Source organism: Myotis lucifugus, unplaced genomic scaffold, assembly GCF_000147115.1.
Source record: "Myotis lucifugus unplaced genomic scaffold, Myoluc2.0 scaffold_253, whole genome shotgun sequence".
Taxonomy (NCBI): Eukaryota; Metazoa; Chordata; class Mammalia; order Chiroptera; family Vespertilionidae; genus Myotis; species Myotis lucifugus.
Window position 1 is genome coordinate 714,061 of NW_005871301.1, and position 19,320 is coordinate 733,380.

General features: G+C 37.2%; 1 pseudogene; it reads left to right on the top strand.

Annotated features, from left to right (window-relative positions):
• The first annotated feature begins 4,500 nt into the window (after window positions 1–4,500).
• On the top strand, window positions 4,501–4,975 carry LOC102421605 (annotated as a pseudogene).
• The last annotated feature ends 14,345 nt before the right edge of the window (window positions 4,976–19,320 follow it).

Genomic DNA, 19,320 nt, shown 5'->3' on the forward strand with positions numbered 1-19,320 from the left:
GACATCTCTTGTAACAATATTTTTGCTGATATATCTCCTTGGACAAAGGAAACAAAAGAAAAGAATAAATAAATGGGACTACATCAAACTAAAAAGATTTTTCACAGCAAAAGAAACAATCAACAAAATGAAAAGGGAACCCACTGAATGGGAGGACATATTTGCCAATAATACATCTGATAAGGGGTTAATTTCCAAAATATATAAGGAACTTATAGAACTCAACACCAGGAAGACAAGCCATCCAGTAAAAAAAAATGGGCAAAGAACCTGAATAGACACTTCTCCAAAGAGGACATACATCTGTTCAATAGAAATATGAAAAAATGCTCAAGGTTACTAATCAATCATCAAAGAAGTGCAAATTAAAACAACAGTGAGGTATCACGTCACACCTGTCAGAATGTCTATCATCAATAAATTAACTAATGAAATGTGCTGGCAAGAATGTGAAGAAAAGGGAACCTTCATGCATCATTGGTGCAGCCACTGTGAAAAACAGTATGATGTTTTCCCCCAAAATTAAAAAAACAGAACTTCCTTTTGACCCAGCAATCCCACTTCTGGGTATATATTCTAAGAATTCCACAGCACAAATTCAAAGAATAGATGCACCCTTGCAGCATTATTTACACTAGCCAAGATCTGGAAACAGCCCAAGTACACTTCAGTAGATGAGTGGATAAAAAAGCAGTGGTACATTTACACAATAGAATACTAACTACATGGCTGTAAAAAAGAAGAAAATCTTACCTTTTGCAACAACATGGATGGACCTGGAGATTATTGTGCTAAGTGAAATAAGAAAAAGAAAAATACTACATGATCTCACTTATGTGTGGAATCTAATGAACAAAATAAACTGATGAACAAGATAGAAACAGAGGCATGGATACATGGAACAGTCACAGAGGATCGGGGAGAGGGGACTGAATGAGAGAAGGTGAAAGGATTAGCCAAAATACATTCATAGACACATAAAATAGTGTGGTGCTAGCCAGAGGGAAAGGTGGCTGGGGGCTGGGTGGATTTGGGCAAAGGGTGGGAAATGGGGACAGAAAGATACTTTGCCTGGGGTGACAGGCACATGCTGCGGTGGGCAGATGATGTTTTATTGAGTTGTATACTTGAAATCTGTATGGTTTTGTGAGCCAATGTCATACCAGTAAGTTAAATTTAAAAAAAAAATGTGTTCCTTGCTCTGATCTCATATAGAGTCACATGTTAAATAAGAACACTCTAAGTACTAAAGGTCTGAAGACAAAAGGAAAACTCATACTCAGAATGTGAGTTAATTCCAGTCAAGATAAATGGCTGATCTTTCCAGGGCAGAACATTTCTGATGTAATTAGCTTGCCTACAAGTAACTGATTGACTGCTTAAGGGAGGCATCCTACTGGAACTTAGTGCTTATCTCTGTCACTGTCATTTGGACATTCAGCAGATGGAGGCAGATTAGCGTTGGTGATGAAAATCTACATTCTTGGGTCCACGTATGGCCTTGATTTTCCCAGCCCTTTCAAACATCTGTGATATTGAATCAACCAATGCATTTCTTTACACAGCTATTCTACCCTAGTTCAACACCAGAAAAATTTCACTAGTTGCACCACTATAGCAAACCAAGAATTACATCCACTATCACCGTTATAATCCTCATGGGCAGCTGTGAGGTATGTAACTTAGCTCCAAAATCCCATTTTAGAGTCTGATTCCTTGGAATACTGTTGACACTCACAGTCTTAGGTGGGTTTCCCAGGAAACAGGTGATCTTTCCAAGTAGGATTTTTTTAGGTAGGGGGCTCTCAGAAACAAAACTTGTGGGAAATGGAGGGAAACAAACTGAGCCAAGAAAGAGAATGAAATGTGATACTGCAGCAATAAAATTCTCAAGGTGAACTCGAACGCAGAGTGCTCTTTAGAGTTTCCATGATCAGGATAGGGTATCAAGTTTAGTTCCCATAGTTACCAACCATTAGATTCTGACTACTCCTGGGAAGGGGATTTACCTTGAGTGAGGCTGCTACCTTTGCTGAGAGCAGTTGTTAGAGGGGAATCCAACCCTGAGACAGTAGGAGCTGATTCTCCCTATTGCTGGGAAGTAAGATCTTTAATCAGGAATGGGAATGTGGGCAGCAAACCACAATATATAACACCTCTAAGTCAGAGAAAAGAAGGATAATTTTGGAGGTATGGGAATTTTGAAAATGTTTATACTCATTTTGTGTAATTATTTAACTTTCCCCAATCACTTTGGTTACATTTACACAATGGAATACTAACTACATGGCTGTGAAAAATTAGATATATCTCTAATAGGGATTGGCAAACATTTGTAAAGGGCCAGATAGTAAATATTTTAGGCTTTATTGGCCATATACAGTTCCTATTGCATAGTTTTCTTTTTTTTTCTTTGTTACAACCCTTGGAAATATCAGAACCACAATTTTCTCTTTAAATCTGGTTCAAGATATTTTATGCTGGATAGCTGAAGACTGAAATTTCCTTAAGCTATTTTGCTCTTTGCTCATAACTCTGACTTTGAAGGCTAATAAAATGATTCATTCAGGCTGCCACACAAACTGAATAACTGCTCAGTGTGCTAGGATTAACAGGTGACACAATATTCTGTGTCAGGGCATAGATCTTGGGCAGGAGGGGAAGAGAATCTACGCTTTGATGTTGCTGCTAAGAGGCTCAGATTTATTATGAAGCCCTCCTTGGATAGAAAGACCAACCGTGAATTTATCAAGAAGCCTGCAAGCATTCCTAAAGTGATTTCTCTGCATCTCAAACAAGAGTCTCATATAGGTGTCAAAGTTAACCGAGACAAAATGTCAAAAATCGGAACATGAGGAATCTTTGTGTGCAAGTAAGTGATGTCATTAGCCTGAAAATGTGTCTTTCTACTTAAAATGACCTTCCAACCAGATGATTTTTCTGACCTAGATTTTTCACCTTAATAGTCCCATTTGCTTTCTACCTGTCTAAATGCTGGTTTGGTTTTCATTCATATGTGCCAAAAAATAAATATGCAAACAATATTTCCTACCTTTTAGACATCATCAACAAAGTTATGAGAAACTTCTGCTTCTGCTGGTGAAAAGCTCTGATTAACTCTTCTTGGAAAACAACTAGGACATCACACATGACAGCTAAATGTCCAAACAACACTGAACAGGCAAGATTCTTGCCAAGTAACTAGTTCTAGAATTTGGGCTGCAGGACTGAGCTAAGACTAGTTACTCTACCTGAGGCACCTAGAAAAGGAGCAGATTCTAGGAGAGTGCTGAGGATCTGGCCAAGGAGACCGAGATCAGCCTGCTGGTCAACTGCAGGGATGTTAATATGACAAATGTAAGGACCCGAATTCATACAAAAGGAAACAACATGAATAGAATTGGGAGCAAAGCAAGGAAGGTCATAGGCAATAATTTTTAATGCACATAAATGGAACTGAGATCAGAAAATGGATTGAGCTGGCTTAAAGGTATCAGAGAGATAGGCAAACCCCCCCAAAATATTATTAATGGTTTTCTTAGGATACACGCTGACATATTTAAAATAATGTGTACAATTAAGCACTATCAAATCATTAATATTCTTAAAAGCACCTACTTCTTTGCCAGTCATAGTCCTAATACTTCTACATGGTTTGTTATATTATACAGAAAGAGACAGGGTATAATAACCACATGATCTCATGCACTAGACATGGCTGATTGGTGCTGTAGTACTTGATCCCAAACCAGGCAAACATTGTCTAGCCAGCAACTATAAAGATTTCTTTCTTAAGAAATACATTGTATATATCTCAACTATACTCAGAGATTGGAAGGTTCTAGAGCCCAAAGGCTACATAGACTCTGAGTCAACATATATCTGGTACATTTAGAAAAGTAAAAGAAGTCCATTTTCCCATAAAGAAAATGGAGAAGAGACTGGAGTTCTAGAAAGAGTGAGAGATACATAGAAAGGCTATCTGATTTGGTAACCAATAGTTTAACAAATCTCTACCTACATATACTTTGTGACTGAAGTCTCCATCTTACATCAAATGCATTCCCCCTTGTTGGGGCCAACCAAAATGGGCTTCTATCTTTTGCACCCAAAAATACTTTGGTTAGAGGGCTTCTTTATTATTGAAATTCTTACACATAATCTCCACATTTTTCAGAAGGCCCTGATGGACAGAGAAGATAGCTAAAAAGAATAACTCCAAGGAAAGAGCAGAAGGAATTAGAGAAGATACTAATGATAAACTTTGCCAACATTCAAATAACATGGGAATTCTGCCTTTATAATCTGAAATGTCTGTGCCTGTGCATATGCACATTTGCATATAAAAAAGTATAAAATTTCATACATTCATCATGTGATTAAAAGAACTTTAGTTTTGGGATTTATTATTTTTTATATTTTAAGAAATTTTTGTTGAGTTTATTGGGGTAACATTGGTTAATAAAATTATATAGGGGTGGCCATCATAGAAGCATCAAAATGAAGTTCAATCCCTTTGTGACTTCTGACCAGAGCAAGAACCGTAAAAGGCATTTCAATGCACCTTCCCACATTCGCAGGAAGATTATGTCTTCTCTTTCCAAAGAGCTGAGACAGAAGTACAATGTTCAACCCATGCCCATCCGAAAGGATAATGAAGTTCAGGTTGTTTGAGGACATTACAAAGGACAGCAAATTGGCAAAATAGTCCAGGGTTACAGGAAGAAATATGTCATCTACATTGACATATGGGAGAAAACTAATGGTACAACTCTTCATGTGGGCATTCACCCTAGCAAGGTGGTTATCACTAGACTAAAGCTGGACAAAATCCACAAAAGGTCCTTGAACATAAAGCCAAATCTCACCAAGTTGGAAAGGAAAAGGGCAAATCCAAGGAAGAAACAATTGAGAAGATGCAGGAATAAAGTAATATTATATACAAATTTCATTAAAAACTTAAAATGAAAAAAAATTATATAGGTTTCAGGTGTGCAATTCTATAATACATTGTCTGTATATTGTATTGTGCGTTTACGACCCCAAGTCAGTCTCCTTCCATCACAATAATTTTTGATAGGCTTAGAGTTAACTTCACTCATAGTTTATAATTATTCAAAATCATTTAATATATGTGTTCCTTTTATCCTCATTTCTTCTTCTTCAAATTAATAATGATTATTCTCTATTGTATGTAAGGGGAAAGCTAGAGTATATATTTCTTTATGCAATAAAATGATTTTTAGCTGAGTTATCAAAAAAGTTAAATAGGTAAAGTTAAAAAAAAGATAATTTAATTATTTTCATGATGAAAAGGAGAAAATTGGATAATTTTTCTAGGAGAAAAAAAGTCCAAAGGGAAAATATGCTGTCTTAAGAAAAATCCTATCAAAGTTTGTTGGCTACAACATGAAAAATCTCAAATAAGAAAGAATAAACAAATTCTAGTTGAAAAGTAGGCATTTCCAAATTTGTTATAAAGGTCCAAAGACTGCCATTTACTTATCTTGATACCTATTGTTATTCCTTTTTTTTCATCTTTCAGGCTTTGTACTCTTTATACCCTTGGATAGCTTAGTCAGTGGTATATATATTTCGATGGTTTATTAAAAATATTAGGTCTTATAATTATACTAGAGGCCTGGTGCACAGATTCGTGCACTGGTGGGGTCCCTCAGCCTGGCCTGTACCCTCTTGCAATCTGGGACCCCTCAGGGGATGTTGGACTGCTGGCTTCAGCCCGATCCCTGTAGGCCAGGGATCCGTGCACCAGGCGTCTGGTATGCATAGAAGATCTTTGGTTAATCTCTTCCCACACTATTCCCTTCCCCCTTCCCTCTGGGATTCATCAGTCTGTTCCATGTTTCCATGTCTGTGTGTTAAGTGTCTGCCCTCTGGTGGTCAGTGCGCATCATAAGTACTGGTTGAACAATTGGCCGGTTGCTTATGCTTTTATACATATAGGTATCAGTTTTTTTCTGTTTTCTTGTTTTAAATTGAAGTAAAATTGGCATATAACATGTTAATATCAGTGTACAACACAGTAATTCTATACTTGTACACATTACAAAGTGATCACCACAATAAGTTTAGTTATCATCAGTCAAAGTACAACTGATCCCCTTCACCCATTTTACCTGCCTCTCAACCCCAATTTCCTTTGGTAAACACCAATCTGTTCTCTGTATCTATGAATTTGGTGTTATTTGGTTTGTTCAGTTTTGTTTGTTTTTTTAGATTCTACATATAAGTAAAATCATAGGGTATTTGTCTTTCTCTCTCTGACTTACCTCACTTAGCATAATAACCTCAAGGTCCATCCATGTTGTCACAAATGGTAAGATTTCATTCTTGTTATGGCTGAGTAGTATTCCTATCTATGTATATAAAAGCCAAGCAACCTGAACGGCGGAACGACTGGAACAAACAGTCACTATGATGCGCACTGCAGCAGCCAACTGGCCCTATGGGGGCCCCAATTGGCCCCCCCGAACCTCCTGAGGCCCTTCCCCATGCAGCCCCTCCCCCAATTGCCTCCCCTTGGGGGCCCCTCACCCCTACCATCCTCCACCTGTGCACAGATTCATGCACCAGGCCTCTAGTGTATATATATGATATCTTCTTTATCATTCATCCATCAATGGATATTTTTGTTAGCTATTGTAAATAATGCTGCAATAAACAGGGTGGCATATATCTTTCTAAATTAGTGTTTTCATTTTCTTTGCATAAATACCCAGAAGTGGAATAGCTGGATCATATGGTAATTCTGTTTTTAAATTTTGAAGAAACTTCTTACTATTTTACATAATGGCTATACCAATTTATATTCCTACCAGTTGTGTACAAAGATTGCCTCTTCTACACATCCTTGTCAACACTTGTTACTTCTTATCCTTTTATTAATAGCCATTGTAACAGGTGAGAGGAGTATTTCCCTAATAATGAGTAATGCAGAACATCTTTTTATGTGTGTGCTAGCCATCTATATGTCTTCTTTGAAAAATGTCTATTTAAATCCTCTACCCATTTTGTAATTGTGTTGTTGTTTGTTGTTATTGAGTTGTTTAGTTTCTTTATATATTTCTCCCACCCCACTGTGTGCCAGTGCTGCGGTGGCGTCTGTGTGTACGGCTCCCGTGGAAACGGCGGCGGCGGCAGATATATGCAATATTAAAGAGCGCTTATGAATTTTTGACATCTAATTAGTCGCTACCCAGTTAACATGTCAGGACTCGGAGGGATTCGGGAGTTACCAGGGACAAGCAAGAGGCAAAGCAGTTACACAGCCAGGGGCTGTTCACATAAACCCCTTTTTATTAATACATTTATTAGAGAGAGAGAGAGAGAGGGAGAGAGAGAGAGAGAGAGAGAGAGAAGCCTCCATCGCTGCCTCCTGCAGGCCCCCCCACCGGGATCGTGCAGGGAAACCTGGTCTTTGGGCCCTGACGGGCATCCAACCGTGACCTCACGGTTTCATAGGTCGAGGCTCAACCACTGAGCCACACTGGCCAGGTTCATAGAACCTCTTGAAATGTGTAACAATATTTTTATTGTTGACACTATCACAGAGGTCCCCCATTTCTCCCCCTTTGCTCACCTCCACCCAGCCCCACCCCTTAAGTCTATAATAATAAAACCATAATATGCAAATCCAGGGAGGACCAGCTGAAGGACCCACCAGATGACCAGGCTATGACACCCACTGGCGCCAGGCCAACCAAGGCCTGTGCAATGCAATGGGTCGGCCCCACCATCCCCCATGATGCCCTGCAGAGGGAGGCCCAGGCCACTAGCCTCTGGGTGATCAATGGGGGCTCCCCATCACCCCAAAGAGGGAGGACAGGCCACCAATGCAGAGCTGGGGCTGCTGAACGGGGCCTCCCTCTGCAGGCGATGGATCCCAGGGCTCCCAGACTGCCAGAGGGCACAGAGGACACAGGCTGGGCTGAGGGATTCCCCCACCCCCACCCTGCCACCAGTGCATATATTTATAAATTTCGTGCACTGGGGCTCTAATATACTCCTCTCCCTCCCACCTCTACTTCCCTCCCAGGTGTACATCTCCTAAACTAAGAGACTCAGGAGACTTGCACCAGGGAGTACGGGCAGTGGCAGCTCATTCAGGCTAACCCCCTGAACCTGTCTCCAAGCCCCCTTTTCTATGACTTTCCAATGAGCCAAAGCCGCCCCGCCTAGGTTGAATTCTTTCCTATAACCTTTCTAGAGCAACACAGCAGCCCCGCCTAGGCTCTCTCCTGCTGCTGCTTCTATCCTAAGCCCTTCCTTGTTTCACTGTCCCCAGCTTTAATAAACATTCTCTCAAAATAATAATAAATCAATAGCCATGGCTAGGAGGCTCAGTTGGTTGGAGCATCCTCCCATACACCAAAAAGGTTTCGGGTTCCATCCCCAGTCAAGGAGTGTATGGGATACAACTGATCGATGCTTCTCACTCACATCCATGTTTCCCTCTCTTTCTTTCTCTTTTTTTTTAAATTAAATCTTTATTGTTCAGATTACATTTGTTCCTCTTCCCCCCCCCCCAACTCCCCTCCTCCCAGTTCCCGCCCCACCCTCCACCCTCACTCCCCACCCACTGTCCTCATCCATAGGTGCACGATTTTTGTCCAGTCTCTTCCCGCATCTCCCAATCCCCTTCCCCCTCCAAGAATAGTCAGTCCATTCCCTTTCTATGTCCCTGATTCATTATAATCACCAGTTCATTCTGTACATCAGATTATTTATTCACTTGATTCTTAGATTCACTTGTTGATAGATGCATGTTTGTTGTTCATAATTTGTATCTTTACCTTTTTCTTCTTCTTCCTCTTCTTAAAGGATACCTTTCAGCATTTCGTATAATACTGGTTTAGTGGTGATGAACTCCTTTAGCTTTTCCTTATCTGTGAAGCTCTTTATCTGACCTTCAATTCTGAATGATAGCTTTGCTGGATAAAGTAATCTTGGTTGTAGGTTCTTGGTATTCAGCACTTTGAATATTTCTTGCCATTCCCTTCTGGCCTGCAAAGTTTCTGTTGAGAAATCAGCTGACAGTCGTATGGGTATTCCCTTGTAGGTAACTGAGTTTCTTTCTCTTGCTGCTTTTAAGATTCTCTCTTTGTCTTTTGCTCTTGGCATTTTAATTATGATGTGTCTTGGTGTGGTCCTCTTTGGATTCCTTTTGTTTGGGGTTCTCTGCACTTCTTGGACCTGTAAGTCCATTTCTTTCACCAGGTGGGGGAAGTTTTCTGTCATTATTTCTTCAAATAGGTTTTCAATATCTTGCTGTCTCTCATCTTCTGGTACCCCTATAATTCTGATGTTGGTGCGTTTGAAACTGTCCCAGAGGTTCCTTACACTATCTTCGTATTTTCAGATTCTTTTTTCATTTTGCTTTTCCGGTTGGGTGTTTTTTGCTTCTTCGCATTTCAAATCTTTGACTTGGTTCTTGCGCTCCTCTGGTCTGCTGTTGGGTGTCTGTATAATATTCTTTATTTCAGTCAGTGTATGCTTAATTTCTAGTTGGTTCTTTATCACAACATCGAGGGTCTCATTAGTTTTCTTGAGGCTCTCATCAAGTTTATCGGCAGTTTCTAGCAAATTATTGAAAGCCCTCAAAAGTGCGTTTTTTAGCTCTATATCCTCCATTTCTGTCATGTTTTTTTGTCTCCGCATTTTTTATGCTTTCTTGGTGCACCCCCTTGTGGTCTTTGTGCGCAGTCTTGTTGTAGTTAAGCCTTAATTGTTGTCGGCAATACTCCATAAGGGTGCATTTTAATTCTCTTTATTTTCTTGGCTAGTGTGATGTACTCCCACTTGTTTATTTTTGCTTTTAGAATCAGACCCAAAAATTCAACGCCAAGACTGATAATAGGGAGCTTACTATCTATGTTTACCTCTGGAAGTTTTGCGGTTTCAGGTCTTAAATTCAAGTCTGCGATGCATGAGCTTTGTTTTTTGTTTGTTTGTTTTTATTGTGTATTTTTTTTCTGGGCTCTCTATTCGGATCCATTGAGCCATGTGTCTTTTTTATGCCAACACCATGAAGTTTTTATTATTATAGCTTTTTAGTATATTTTCAAATCAGGGACCATGATACCTCCATCTCTGTTCTTCCTTCTCAAGATTTTTTTGGCTATTCAGGGTCGTATGTGATTATTTTTAGTTATTTGTTCTAATTCTGTGAACACTGTCATTGGAATTTTGATATGGATTGAATTAAATTTGTAGATTGCTTTGGGTAGTATGAATATTTTAACAATATTAAATCTTGTAATACATGAGCATGAAATATCTTTCCAATTTTTGTGTGTCTTCTTCAATTTCTTTCAACAATATCTTATACTTTTCGGTATAGAAGTCTAACCTGCTTGGTTAAATTTTTCTAAGGTTTTTTATTCTTTTTGATGCAACTATAAATTGAATTGTTTTCTTATTTTCTCTTTCTGATAAGTTTGGGATTAGTGTATAAAAATGCAACAGATTTCTGTATATTGATTTTGTATTCTGCAACTTTACTAAATTCATTTATGAGTTCTAACACTTTTGGTGGGGTCTTAAGATCCCATTGACACTGGGGGACAGAGGAATGATGGGAGTGGACTAGAAGAGGTTAATGGGGGGGGGAGAGTATCTATGTAATACTTTCAACAATAAAGACTTTAAAAAAAAGATCCCATTGAGAGTATGACATTAGAAATGTTGTTTAACCTACTGCGTGCCAGTGTCGTCATTTGTAAACTGAGAATAATAACATAACCTATCTCAGATAAATATGGTGAGAATTAAATGAGAAAATTATCTGCATTAGGAAAACATACAATCATAAAAAATTATATTTTTTATGTTTGTTTTTAAGGCAGTAGAAATTATCTGTTAAAACACATGGCAGGAAATATTTTAGGTTTCATTAATACATCTAAATTTGTAATACCTTTCTGGCTAATTAAAGGTCAGAAAAGGTTAATAAGATATTCAATCTTAAGGTATTCCTAATAGATTTTGCTGTATGATAATAAATGGTATTTAGTGGGATTATGGGGGCAATCTTTTTTCCTGGGTAACAGAACCACAGAAGTAGCAGAGAATTATTTATCATCTGAATGTTAATATTCACATTCACTCTTAAAATAATTGTTTTTCTGGTGAAACTTCTTGGGAAAATATTTCAAAGAGAAAACATGTTTAATCTTCACCAAACAATTTCATCTTTATGATAATTCTCTGTCTGTATGCATCAATTGGAGATGAAAAAGCTACTTGAATCACAGGGACTGTTGAAAATTAGTTGGCACATTTCAACAAGCATTTCTTTGGTAGAAAACAAAATGAGCATGACAATAAACTTGACTTCTTGAGCTTTCAGTTTGAAATGTAGTTACAAATGGCAATTTTTAAAACTATTGTTGGAAAAATATATTAGCTTTATTTTAACCTTTCCTATAAAAGTTCTCTGCTTAAAAATGAAGTAGAAATAATTCATTTTATTAGGAGTCTCAAGAAAGTGACTTTAGTTCCCTCAAGGCTATTGCTTACCTCCTGAAAATTGAATAAATGAAAATTTCAAATATGACATTTATAAATTTATCAGTAGTTCTCAATCTGTTACCCATTTTTGACCATTAATAAAACCCTTTAGTTAGTCTACTAAAATAAATACTAAATAGCATTAATAAATGTCACTTACAAGAACGATGTACAATTGCATTTAAACCCTGATCCCAATAACATTGACAGAACCCCAGCCTAAAGCACAATCCTATTTGCAACTGATTTATTGTATATAAAAGCCGATAAAGCAGAATTTTACAGTAAATAATATTGCTGGTTTCAGCTGGAGGCTCACTGACTAACTTACTAATGAGTGACATCTCCATTTCTAATCATCTGTTTGATAACTGAAATGCTTGCCTTACCTCCTGAGCCCTAAACTCTATCAATAGGCACAATCTCATTTAGCATGTTCCTTGCTACTATTATTAATTAGAGGAACTACCATTTCTTAGGGGAATAACTAGCAAGCAGCAGGCATTCTTCACTGAAAATGTAATGTGGTATTAAAGCCCTTAGGATGAAAACAATTAGTAAAGCCCTTAGGATGTAACTTCCCCCCAAAGTGGTAACCTAAATGAATTTTCAACAAAAAGAGTATATACCTCTGTTTCCACTGGCAAGACGCTGGAATAAAATAAAACTCATAGTTTATTTATCTATATTTTTTAAATCTAAGGATAAATTCAGAGAAGCAAAAAGATAAAACCACAGATGGCCTAGATGCTAAGTAGAAAATTCCACTGAGATTTGGATTATGCCTTTGCATCTTGCCTTCATCAAAAATATCAGAGGCTCCTCTAGTGAGGAGCAGGCCATTAAAAACTTTGATGCATGGCCTCCATTAAAATGGGATTAGTGTCTATTTGAGAAAAATTCATAGAATTGCAGGAGTGGAGCAGACGGCAAGGAAGAGAAGCAATCCAATATTTAATCTCATGCAACTATGAAGATGACATCAGAAAACATGCATAGAGATGATACAGAATTACTTTCCCAGTAGATGAACCTCATGACCACAGCTACTCTGACATATACAGGAATCTTTGATTCAGAAACTTTAGAATTCTGATAATGCTCCTTCAAAGTATCAGCATGAATTAAACACGGAAGGGTCACACAACTGAATACTGCAAGGGAAAGCTGAAGAGGTTTATTTTCATACATGTGCAGCTAAAATAAAACACATTAGAAAATAATTTTAGGGACAAAGATAGTAGCCTTAGAGAGGAACAACAAAAATGTGATGAAATAAATGATTGGTAAATGCACTTTCTCAATAGATTTGCTAAGCATAAGAAATAGAAAAACAGCTCCAGAGACAGCACCTTAATCATTATTCAGTGAATATGTGCGGTTTACTGTTAAAAAAGAAACAAAGAGCCCAAAATGGAATCACCAGGCCTCCCTTCAGCAAACCAAGCCCTAACACCTAACCTGATTTCAGTTTCAGCTTCTCCCAGGAAGGTCGTTTTAACTGGCCAATCTGGACTTTTCTGGTCAGCATCAGTGAGGTAGTCTGCCTAATAAGCCCTATTAAATCCCCCCAAATGATGACCTGTCCAGAAATAACCCATTTATTTCATTTATGACTTCCTTGTCCCAGCCCCTCTATGCCTTTAAAAACTTTTTTTTTTTAGAAAAAAAAATAGGTTGTTTTCTGAAATATGGAAATAAAGATGTTCAAGGTGGGGAAATAAACTATATTATGGAAGTGAGTAAGGCTCCTGACTGAGCTCTCCCATGGGAAAAGAAAAAGCTCAGGATTTCCCCCATGGGAAAGCACTGGACTTGCAGTAACTTATGGACTTGAGAACTTTATTACCCAGAGGAGGAATCAGAAAGCCTATAGCTTCTGTCTGCCTCCCTTATCTCCTCCTGTATTGGAAAAATTGAGGTGTGCTGCTATGAATTGTTTAGGTTACTGGACAACAGTCTCAGTCGGTGGATTATTTTTATGATTAAGTTAAAGAAGAGCTATGGGCATGGTCTCTTTTCAAATATACTTTCTTTCTAAAAGCTAATTGAATGAGAACAACTCTGGAGTTTTCTACCTTCAGGAAATCCTTCTCAATTCTTTTAACTTGAAGTAGATAAGTGTGGCCTCATCTATCAGATTATTAGACTTGAAAAATCCAGGAAAATAAGAACAATGTTCAAACTGGAGGAAATGAGCAAACAATGTGGATTATTTAGTATAAATTAGTTTACAGGTTATTTCATTGGAATAAATAATTAATAGATATAAGTAATTTCAGAGAGGAAATTGGTATTAAGAAAGACTTTGAATCCTACTGGGACAGAAAATTTTAATTACGGCCATAAATTTATTCTAGAGTGATGCCAACTACAAATGTAGAGAACTTATTACAAGTAAAAGTGGTATTCCCAAACATGGCCCCCTATTAATTCAACACTAAAGTGTCAGGAATTTAGAGGGAAAAAGAAGAAAAATGGAGGTTTTATGTAAAATAAGAATAGTAAAAGACAGAGTTCTCAGGGAAGTTTAATGATTGGCAGAGCCACTATAGTAAACTTTTAAAAATTTTTCAAAATTACAGTTTTATTTGCCACTTATGAAAAGGGGATAACTTGTATTAAACATGGATTCCCCCCTTCTAGGATATGAGAGTGACTTTTTTGCAACTAAACTGGTGTTGAGAGATTAACACCATGTGAGTTTAAGTTCACAGGTCCTATGCTTTGGAAAACTGGCATAGATTGAACCAAACCTTGACAAAGCTGTTCCTGTTGTTTGTTCTACCTTATTTCCCTCTATATTTCATTTTCTCCCAGAGAAATCTCTGTTCTGATCTATGGTTCATAGCAATAACGTTGCCCAAGATTAAATGTTCGTCATATTATGAGATGAATGCTTTTGTTAGAGAAACACTACTCTGTTAGGAAACTGGTATTGAGATTGGTGGTTTTTGGAGCAAGAGTAATTGGTGCTACAAGTCTTATGTACCCTATTTATCCTCTGGGGAAAAACAAGACAGAAGAGATGTTAGAATTGAGTGAATCCAATTTGAAAGGTGTTTGATGGTGCTAAAGGAACTTTAACTCATGGGACAACAGCTCAGGCTACAGCTAGTAAAGAATCAGAAATCCAACCAGCCACTGATGTCTAGAATCATGTCAACTAAGAATAGATAGAGAAAGGGTGTTGGTTCTGTGCTTATTTTGAGATATTCATTTTCCCGTTCTAACAAAAGGATAGAAGATTCTTTACATTATGACTTCAATTTCTTTCTTTCTTTCTTTTTGAATCACAAGTAATTGCATTTACTTATTTTTTACTTGTCTCACTTTTAAGATGTTCAGGGACAAAGTCAGGTTACAATGAGGAAAGTTGTATTATGAATGTAACATATGTGTGTGTGTGTGTGTGTGTGTGTGTGCAAATTAAACCCTAAATTTCATGGTTTCAGATAAGGGTAAATCTTAGTGGCAGCGATTATTGTCAATTGAGGATATACTTTCTCTTAAACACTGTAAATATCATTCCCACCATTCCCTTACCCCTGCCCTAGTCTTCAACATTCTATTAGGTAAAATACAGTATTAGAAAATCTCAGATATAAGTCAAGTAAGAGAAGGGTATGGAGATAGGGAAGCGAGGTAGGCAGAGGGTTCCAAAATCTTGAGAATGCTAGGAAGGATTTTTGTGGAAGGCTAAAATTCCCAACATACTCTGGGGTACTCATTCTTCACCAAAATTTGGATCGTTTCCACAGACAAATTCCATGACTGGAATTAGAGAGCAGAGCCGTGAGAGCACAGCGTGCTCGCATTAGAGATTCTTTTCACAGCCGACCTGGCTGAGGTGCATCGTTTCGGAAGAGCCCCACAAAACCCGTACAGCGCTAAATGTTTATATCAGATTACTTTACACTTTGGTTTTCTCCTTTGCACAGTTAGACACTGCAATGCAGTTCTAAGGCTAACTATAGCATTGTAGATGTTCAAGTTTGAGGTGTAAATGATGAGGCAGTCTTGGTCAAGAACAAGAACATGACTTGGGAGTCAGATGACTTGGTTTTAAATTCCAGCTCCAACAGTAACTAGGTGTGTGACAATGGACACATTACTTGACCTCTAAACCTCCTTCCCTCATCTATAGAATTAGAATCGATTGCAGTAGAAACCTCTTAATTAACTTGATCAGGATGGTTAGTTGATGTGGTTATTGCAAGAGCCATTTATTTATTTATTTATTTATTTATTTATTAAAAAAATGGGAGAGAGTATGATGACTTCAATTTCTGTGGAGAAAGTTATTGCCTTAAAAAAAGTCACATTGTGCAAATGTGGGTATATTTATCATGTCATAAATTATATATCATGAAATGTTTATTTAGAATAATAAATCATATATCATGATATGGCTATTAAGAATGGGGCTCCAAAAAAAAGGCAGATCTAGATTGAAATCATGGATTCAACATTTTTCTATCAGCTTTCTAATTGGCAACTTACATAAACTTTCTCAGTCTTAATTTCCCTATTTTAATATTGGAATAATTAAACCACATACCCCACAATGTATGATGGTTAATTATGTGTCAACTTGACTAGGCCATGGTACCCAGATATTTGGTCAAACATTATTTTAGATCTTTCTGTGAAGGTATTTTTAGATGAGATTAACATTTGAAACAGACTTTGAACAAAACAGATGACTTCATAATGTGGGTGGGCCTTATTGAATCAGTTGAAGGCCTAAACAGAAAAACATGACCTCCCAGGAAGATTAGGGAATTCTTCCAGAAAACCACCTTAGAACACAACTGCAACTCTTCCTTGGGTCTCTTGCAGATTTTGGGCTTGCCTAGTCCCTAAGATCCTGTGAACCAATTCCTTAAAAGAAAACTCTCAATCTCCCACTCTCTCTCTCTCTTTCTCTCTCTCTCTCTCTCTCTCTCTCTCTCTCTCTCTCTCTCTTTCTGTTTCTCTGGAGAATCCTGACTAATACATAGTGTAACTGTTAGTATTCATAAAATAATGAACGAAAAGTGGCTAGCATGTAGTAAGTAAGCAAGAAATGCTCTCTACTGTTTTAGTTGATTAATATTTAGACTTTACTATTTCCTGGTACAAATATCACAGTATAATTTGGGAAGATGGTTTGGAGATGGGATTAGGAGTAAAGAAACTTTAAAATTGACTGAGTTCCTACTTTGTGCCACATTCTGTACTGAGCACTATCATTCAGATTATGGTTTATAGTCCTATCTATAACCCTATTACAAACATTGTTATTTTACAGAGAAGGAAGCTGAGGTCCAAAAAGATTGAGCATCACTTTCCGAAGTAAATACTAGTATATCTAGGCTACTTTAATATATAATCAATCTGACTCCGGAGTCTATGCTTTTAAATTGTATACTACATTTCTTCAAAATAAAACATAGTTGAACAAAATTCAAATAAAAAAAATGTTTTAAATGGATTCACTTCTGTCTTATTGTGTAATACGGTCTTGAGTTTAGCCTCAAAAAGACTTCAAGGAAAACATCAGAGCCGTTCACAAAAGCTCCGGGGATTAAAATGCCAATCTCTAAAGGCTCAAGTGCACAGAGGAGTGAAGCCAGTCACCGGATGAAGATGGGGTCAGGACTGATTTCACTCTCTCACCCCACCCTCATAAAGTAGTTCTCTATGGATTGGACCCACTGCCCTTGGATTTGTATCTGTTCAGAGGAGTTAAGTATCATGTCCATAAATACCCTCCTTTTTGTTTCTCTTTGGTTACAGAAAAATAAGTGGAAATGATTCTCAGTCCAAGGGGCCCAGTGAAGGGAAGTAGAATAAATAATTAAAAACTAGGAAAAACATCCCATGTCTAAATCTGGCAGCTGCTACTCAGCTTTAATCAACTATTTTTATGCTGACAAGAAGGGCCAGTTTCCAAAATCTTCTAATTTTTCAGAGAAGCCAGAAATATACAATTTGATAAGAAATACCTGCACTTGTATGTATTGGGAATGAGTAGTAATTTAAAAAAATACATTGAGAGGGTCAACAGAATTGAACAGATTACATCTGTAGGAAGGTTTTGACACAGGGAATCCCAATTTCCAAATGGTAAATGTAATTATGAAACAAGATAATTAAAATTATAAGAAACATGCACCCTAGTTTCATTCAAAAAGTGAATCAGATTAATTCTCAGAACATGTTTGTCTTGTGATTTAAAGGAGACTGAAGAGAAAGTGATCTGTTCACTATTTGTCATCAACTTTTCTAGTTCCTAGTCTAAAGTGAGTGATTTCCTCTTTTCCAAAGCACCACTTGGCCTGATCCCTATAGCTCAAAAAAGATAAACAATTAATGCAATTACCTGCATAATAAGCAGGGCATTCATACAGCATTCGGGCATTCGATTGGAATTTTTATTTCAAAGTAGGAAATTAAATGTATTGGTAAACCAGATAAAGACTGTTTACACTTATCAGAAAGAACCATGCAGGCAATATGCAAATACCTCAACTTTTTAAAAAAATCAAATGTAGCATTCCAGTGAATCTTTGAAAGCACCTTTCAGTTATCAGAGGACTGTAAACGTTCAAAGCAAAGCAAAACTCTTTATTCAATTAATTATTATGTAATCCCCACATTATCTTATTTACTTGTGAATAGTCACTGAAAATCAAAAACAGTAGAAATCTGATTTTTAGTAAAGCAAATGTTTGATTTTAAATTTATATATATATATACACACACACACACACACACACACACACACACACATATATATATATATATATATATATATATATTACATACTACTTGTATACTACTTCATTAACCAATGACTGCTGAGCACTGAGCATGTGATGATTTTAGATTTTCAGTTAAGTTCTACCAGCAAGCACAGAGCTGATCCCATTCTAATTAAAAGAGGGCAGTCCTTCAAATCAGCACATTTTGTGATTCCTGTGCCACCCAGTGAGCATTTGAGTGACAATCTCTTTCCAATGAGAATAGTAGGAATTCAGAATCTTATCTCTTGTGAGTATAAGAAATAAAAGCATTCAATGTAAAATGTAATATCCTATATAATAAAGAGCTAATATGCTAATTAGACCAGACAGCAGAACAGCCATCCGGACGACCTTCTGGATGAAGCTGGGGCTGTGAGGGCCGGCTGAGGCAGCTGGGGCTGCCTCAAATTTTGTGCATATTGCCAAAACTCTATTTCTGAGCTAAACCTCAAGGAAATATTTTGGCCTCATGGAATACTTATGACATTTTGCCTTGAAGAATAATTGCAAGTTCAATAAACCTCTGTACTAAAAAGTCTAGCTTGGAAAATATAAGGGTTTTTAATTTTTTTTTCTGGTTTTGTATAACTTGCAAATGCTAGAACATCAATCAGAGATGGAAGAGCTCTGAGAGTTACTCTCTCAGACATGTATCCTGCCCAAGTATACTATGCAAAACTTAAAAGACCTGGCTGCCCTAAACACATGTTGATCTGCCTTGGGTGAAAACATTACCTATACATCTTATTCTTACTTTTAATGTAATGTTAAAATGTAAATCATTCATTAGGAACTAGATGGAGGTCATGGTAAACATCAGAAATAAAAAATGGCTGCTTATGCTAAGTGAAATAAGCTAGTTAGAGAAAGACAAATATCACATTATCTCATTTATATGTGGAATCTAATGAACAAAGTAAACTGAGGAACATGGTAGGTCCAGAGGCATGGATGCATGGAACAGACTGACAGATCTCAGAGGGGTGTGGGTGGGGGAAAT